At 42.7% G+C, this 7,242-nt stretch overlaps 1 pseudogene; it reads left to right on the plus strand.

Moving 5' to 3' along the window:
• The first annotated feature begins 521 nt into the window (after positions 1–521).
• Positions 522–1,054, plus strand: LOC131415157 (large ribosomal subunit protein uL11-like; annotated as a pseudogene).
• The last annotated feature ends 6,188 nt before the right edge of the window (positions 1,055–7,242 follow it).

Genomic DNA, 7,242 nt, shown 5'->3' on the forward strand with positions numbered 1-7,242 from the left:
GTGAGTTGATCCCCAAGTCCTCTTCCAGCCCTGATGTCTTAGGTGAGGTGTCTGTGACTCTGAGTGACCTGTGGGCCTTCATGTTTTAGACTGAAAGAGTCCCCACAGGAGCATGAGGCATGTTTAAATGGATACTTTTCACAGTCCATTTGCATTTCACACTCCATTCATAGTTTTCTTGCTCCCTTCTGCTGGTTTCAGGCTTGTTTTGCAACTTACTCATATTCATTCCATGCAAGGCAGTGGGTGGAAAGCGAAGAAGCTTAGCTTCAAAAATTAGGACACCTGCGTTCCAGTCCCAAAACGGCCACTATCCAGATAGCTGAGACCTTGAAAGAGGTCCCCATTCAGGATTTGTTTTCTCATCTGTAAAATGGGAATAAGACCACTTTGCTTTCCTCACAGAGTTGATTGTGGCTTACACGGCACATTAAATGAAAATGTAATAAAGAGATAGGGGCTGTATAAAAATATCAAGGGAGCTATTGGCTTTCAGCTCGGAGGAGGCCAACCTGTGTGACTTTCTTCAGTTATTCTGCATCTGGGTTCATTCTACACCAGCTGTCTCCACCATGCCACCCAAGTTTGACCCCAAGGAGACGAAAGTTGTGTACCTGAGGTGCATTTGTGGGGGAGTCAGTGCCATGTCTGTCCTTGGTCCCCTGGGCTTATCTGCAAAAGAGGTTCGTGATGACATTGCCAAGGCAGCAGGTGACTGGAAAGGTCTAAGATTACAATGGAACTGATCATTCAGAACACAGAGGCCCAGATTGAGGTGGTACCTCTTCTTCTGCCCTGATCATCAAAGTCCTCAAGGAACCACCCAGAGACAGAAAGAAGCAGAAAAACATTAAGCTCAGTGGAAATACCACTTTTGATGACACTGTCAACATTGCCCAACAGATGCAGCACTGATATTTAGCCAGAGAACTCTGGAACCATTAAGGAGACCCTAGGGACTGCACAGTCTGAGGGCTGCAATGTGAATGGCTGCCACCTTCACGACATCATAGATGACGTCAACACTGATGCGGTGGAATGCATAGGGAATTAAGAACTGCGAAGGAAATAAAGGATCATTTAGCAACCAGAAAAACAAAAAAAGACAGGGAAAAGTGTTGAATTTTCGTAATATGCATAGGAAAACACAGTTAGTCTTCTGTCACACCCAAGGAAGCAAGTGATGTAAAACTTTCTCTAACAACCAGAGGTGAGATGGGTTCTCGGAGAGGAGAGGATATCAGCTCAGCCTCACACAGCAAGTCTCTGGACTGTGGTGCAGTCTGTGGACAGAGTAGGAGGCCTTCCTTCTGGTGCTCCATTGGCTTGTTCTCCCCATTTCCAGGTTAGAGATTTGAGTCAGATACAAGGCAAATGCTTAGGCAAGGAAAAAATGTTTCGCCAGCTTGCTCCACAGGGAAAGAGAGTCCGTGATACGATATGAAGCCGAAAATAGGGTGCCTCAGGAAAGAGCTATCAGCCGCCGACTATCTTGTGGTGGGTGTGGGGGCCTCCTCCAGGAAGATGGGAGTTGAAACGAGAATGCGACATTGGTTGCTGCCTTGTCCTACTGCTGAGCGCAGACGCTCTGGGCTGGGATTTGGAATCCGTGTCACAAGAAAGGGGTCCCTCTGGAAAGGCTTGTTTAGCAACGCTTTCCTGCTGGGGTCTGTGGAACATCCTGACACAGTCCAGGGCTTGAACAAGGGCCAAGGATTTATCCAGAAACAGCAAGCCCTGTACAAAGACGATCCTGGATTTAGAACAGATGAAATGTACTTTGAGGGAGTTCAAAGAACGGGCACATGCTCCCCGATGGCTGCTTGCTGGATATTTTGAGAGGCGACTGGGGCATGCTTTCCCTCCCAGCTTCTCCCAGGGGTCTTTTCCAACACAGTTTCTCTCCATTAGTATATTCCAGAGCTCGCAGGCTTGGAAGTCTGAATATGGAAATTCCTGCCGTGGTGGGAACAGACCTCTCCCAGTTGGGGTTTGCTGAGGCCATTATTCTGATGATGTTAATAGTGATGATTAATTGTCACTAATGGTGGTGCTGGTGACAGTAATGAGGCCAACCTGATTGGGTGACGAGAAAGATGGAGCATGTGGGCACATGGTGAGGATGGTGAGAGTGATGGTGATGGCAGTGGCAGGGATCTTGGTTTTAGAAATTTGTTGAGAAATCTAAGGAACAAACCGTAACTTGAACTTCATTTTCTTGTCTGACAAAGTAGACTATTGGCAGGAAAAAAAATCTACCTCTGGGAAAGGAGAAAAGAAAATCCCTTTTGTCTGTGGTTAGTTCTGTCAAACCAAATACTCGGTGTCGAGTATTTCAAGTGTATTACACTATGGCGTAGCTTTCTGCTGGGTTATCTAGTGAGCCCAGAGCAGTGTACATTAAGATACAGACTCAAGCTGATATTAGTGGCCACAAACAAACTAGTGACCTCTCAAATGTCGAGTTAATACAAGGAGGAGCCAATCATCCTCATTTTCTTGCTCTGACCAGTGTCTGGAGAGGAGGGATGAGAATAGTCAATCATCAAACTCTTCTTCAGGATCTGAGACAATCCCACTCTCTTTGAAGAGCATTTCAGCTGAGGCTGTGCTTGCAATAAGTCCTTCTACTTCCCTATTTCCACCCTTGAGTCACAACATCTTTGCCTTTCTGAGGCACTGTCTCCAACTGGTGAGATGACAGCATTAAGGCAAAGGAACTTTGAGGTCCAGCTGATTCCTGTCATGACACTGATGGCACTCTCAACAGCAAAGGACAAGTTAAGAGTCTCTGAGGCCTAGTAAAAGAGGGGAGTGACACTAGTTCCAGGTGATCCCAATTTCACTGATTACCAGAAACTTAACAAATAAATGATGAACCAAATTTTAAAAATTACCATCAAGTAAAGAGATGTAGTGGCAGCATCTACCAATTTTGGTGACTTTGCGAAACGTGAGAAACTTGATTTCAGAGTTCCTAGAGTTCCTTTCCTTTATTTTTTTCTTTCTTTGTGGATGTCCTCACCCGTGAACCTCTGCCTCAGTTGTGCACAATTACCCCTCAGTCCAGGGACAAACTCCCAGGAACACTCTGCGATGTTAGGGCAGAATAGCAGTAGTGCTGCTGCTGGGTCTGTCACGCTGGGGACCTGTGCCCTCTTCCCAGGGGAGTTTTTGTTTAATGAAAGAGCCTGGAGAGGAAAATGCTTACCCCATCAGGGGATCTGAAATCATGGATTAGCACAGGGAAGACCTTTTGCCCTTCAAACCTCACCACATAGGTGGCGCCATGTGCTAGGGTTATGGCAATGGCAGCTTAATGGGACTTAGGTGTCTGTCTGCTCCTTGGGGCCGTGGTTCTGTAGCTAGCATCCCTGTTGACTGAGGGTATGAAGATAGCAGTATCCTGCTAACGTGTTGGTTGCCAAAGGGTCCACCTTTTCCTAGAAAATGGCTTTTTCTTGAGAAAAGGGCAAGCTCAGAGCCATCAGTTTCTTCATTGGTCCTCTTGTTTCATTAGCTCTTCTTTTTAGAGAGTGAAACTTTCTGCATGCTGGGTAGCTAAAGGTGTAACTGAAAGGAATTATGCAGAAGGAAACAAAGTTCAGAATATGTATAAAAAGGATTTTCTTTGCTGGTTCTCTTAGGTCAGGAGGTTCTTTTTTTTTTTTTTTTTAATTTTTTGTTTATTGCAGTAACATTGGTTTATAACATTGTAAAAATTTCAGATGTACATCATTGTACTTCTATTTCTGCATAGATTACATCATGTTCACCACCAAAATACTAATTACAACCCATCACCACACACATGTACCGAATTATCCCTTTCACCCCAGGAGGTTCTTAAGAAGACTCATTAGCATGCATAAGTTTGGAACTAAGGAATACAGTGATGTTTAGAACCCCCATTCATTCATTCATTGATTTATGTAACAAATATACATGGATTAATTTTTGTAGGGCCAAGGGACTTAGGACTGAAAGTGTTCCAGAGAAGATCTGTGAGGCAGCAAAGAAAAAAAAGGAAATATAAGTAAGTTACAGTTATCACTTGTTATGTGACAAATCACCCCAAAACTTAATGACTTAAAATATAGCAATCATTTTATTGTTATCATCTCTCAAAGTTCAGGGATTGGCTAGGCTCAGGTAGATAGTTCTTGTTCAGAGTCTCTCATGTATTTGCAGGCAGGAAGTGGATAGGGCCGAGTCATTGCAAAGGCTTTCTCATTTGCATATTGGTGGTTGTTGATGGCTGTTGACTGGAACTTCAGCTGGGGCTCTTAGCCAGCTGAACACCTGGACGTGGACTCTCCATGTGGCCTGGGTTTCCTCACAGAATAGCAGCTGGATTCCAGAAAAAGAGCATCCCAAGAGAATTGGGTGGAAGCACTATACTCTTGTATGTCCTGGCCTCAGAAGTCACATAGCATCACATCTGCTGTAGTTACAAGCTCGCTTAGGTTCAAGGACAGAGAACATAGACCCTGCCTCTTCCTTGGAGGAGTGTCAATGCCAATTGTAAGAAGAGCATGTGGAATGGGAGAACTTGTTGCAGCCATCTTGGAAAATACAATCAACCGTGGGTAAGGTAGAACCGGATATAAGTCGATCTTGAATGAAATCTCACTGAAGAATTAATACTTTCAAATCTGGGATAATTAGTCAGCAATTCAAGGAAGGATATGATCAAATGGGTGATTGTACAACATGGATAATAACAGCTAAAAGAGTGCAAAGGATGAGTAGAGCAGTGAGATCTGGGGTAGTCAGGGCAGACTTCATGGAAGAAGTAGGTTTTTGAGCTGACTTTGAAGCCTGGGTAGGGTCCAGTTGGTTATGTTTAATTTACATCGGTTTCCCCCTACACGGAAAAGAAATAATAATAAAGAAAATTGTAATTATTGGTAATTCCTCCCTACTGAGATAACTACTTAACATCTCCATGCATAATTCCTCCAGTTTTTTTCCTGGGGATATATTACAAATTTGGACTCCAATTTAGCCTATTTACTTAAAATATTTTGTGAATATTTTCCTACACTTTTAAATATTGTACTAAAATATAATCTTGAATGGCTGCATAGCATTCTATCATGTGAATATGCTATGATTTACTTTTCAATCTTTTACTGTTGGAATTTTAAGCTGTTGCATTTTTTATATTGCTAAAAACACTGATGAAAATCCTTATGCAGGAATCTTGGTGCTCATCTATGATTATTCTCTTAGGAGTAATTCCTAAAGTTATTCACATTTTAAAAACCGTTAGTGCATCTCGCCATAGTAGCTTCCAGGGCAGGCTGTGCTCACTTCCCGTCCTGGCAGGGTAAGTCTCTGTTTATTTGCAGGTTTGTCAATACTGGTGGTTACTGGCTGCAAAGGACAATTTCCTATTTGAGAGACCAAAGTGGACTTTGGGCTTTACTTTGATTTTATTTGATTATTAGATGGGTAGCATTTTCCCCTATATTTCTTTATCTTCTAGGTTTCTTTTTCTGTGATTTGATAGTTTGAGTGCGTTGCTTATTTTTTCCTTTGTTATTCTCCTCTTACTGATTAGTAATAGCTTTTTATAAATTATTAATCTTTCTTTAGCATATATGGTGCAATCATTTTTTTTTCTCTTTTGATGTCTTGCTTTCCAGCTTTGTTTGTGGTGGTGTAGATGTAGGAAGATTTTTTAGCTTTTGTGTGGTCACGTATAGTAATCTTTTTATTTATATATTTTTCTTTTGCTCTTTTGTATCAAAGTACTTAACCACAATAACAGATTAATTTTACCTTGCTTTTCCTTTGTGTTCATCCCCCCACCCCACATATAAAACATTTAATTCTTGAATCAATCTGGACTGTATCTTAATATATGTTCTGAGTAGGTGTCTCCTAAAGACTGTTTCCCAAATATTTACCCAGCCGTTGGGTGACAGCATTTAGATCAGTAGAGGGGGACGTCCAGCACCCTGAAAGGGAGAGATGGCATGATCCTGACTGAAGCAGAGGGTGGCTTGTGGGGCTTCAGGGGTGACCACACTTCCATTCTGGAGGACCTGGATGCCAGGCAAAGGGAGGTGCCTTCTAGGCGTTGAGAACCACTGCAGGTTTGGGAATAGCGAAATTGTTTTTTCTGTTCTTTAACATCTTTTGAGAGTTTGTGAGGAGCCAGGTACTCTGGTAAATATACATAATATTTGATTTAATTCAGGTGCTATTATTATCATTATTTTATAGATGAGATGATTGAGCCTTGGTAAGTAGGTAGGCCTGGGACTGAGTCCAACTCTGGCTATTTCCAAAGCTCTTCATTCAGCCACAATGTGTATTCATTTCTCAATATAATTAAAGTAAGAGTTTCAGAGAGTTAATCCGGAAACATTGTACAGGCTTGAAGGAAGAGGGGAGTGATTGAGGTCAGGAGCTTCTGAAATACTGGAGGACACAGAGATGAGGGCCTATACTAAGGTGATGTCGGGGAATGGATGATGGTGATGAGTAGGGAGGAGGAGAATCTAGCAGCAAGCAATGTAAGGAGGTTGGGAGGGAAACTTGCTGGATTTAGTATTCTTTCATTTTTGGCTCTTATTCTAAATATCTGATGTCCCTTTCCGGCCTTGCCTATGGTCTTCACCAACTGCTCTTAGCGGTTGTCACTTTTCTGAGACTTAAGCAGAAATTTCCAAGGGCCAGACATTCTCGTGCAGAAATTGAGAACAGTACCCAAAACTATTTTTTCATCCATCCAGATCCTTGAAGGAAGCCAGTGTGATTAAGGGAATTTTTTTTTTCCAAAAGATGGAACTTGGTATCCTCATCCTTTTAATAAACATTAGTGAGGCATACAGTGGGCACATGCATCTGCTGTGAGGCACCCAAAGACATAGCAAAGCAGACCTTGCCCTAAAGTTGAGCAGAAGTAGTAGCCTACACATACGGAAACATGCAAAATGGAAAGTACCAAATCCCCCCAAAGAGGCATAGTTAATGGGTTATGGGAGGTCTGAGGAAGGAGAATTGTTCTTGTTGGGAGGGCCAGGAACAGATAGAATCATGAACTAATAACTAGTTTCTAAGTCAGGATCGTACTGTGCTTGCTAGAAGGAACAGATAAGAATCTTGTGTAATGAGAACTTTTATTCTTTGTTTGCAGTCCCTGCGACCTGCCCTCCTACAGCCACGGGGGACTCCCTTGGCTTTGTCCCTCATTTCCCCAGCCCCTGAGGTGGTTCACTCTTCAGTCAC

This window comes from Diceros bicornis, chromosome 16, assembly GCF_020826845.1.
Source record: "Diceros bicornis minor isolate mBicDic1 chromosome 16, mDicBic1.mat.cur, whole genome shotgun sequence".
Classification (NCBI taxonomy): Eukaryota; Metazoa; Chordata; class Mammalia; order Perissodactyla; family Rhinocerotidae; genus Diceros; species Diceros bicornis.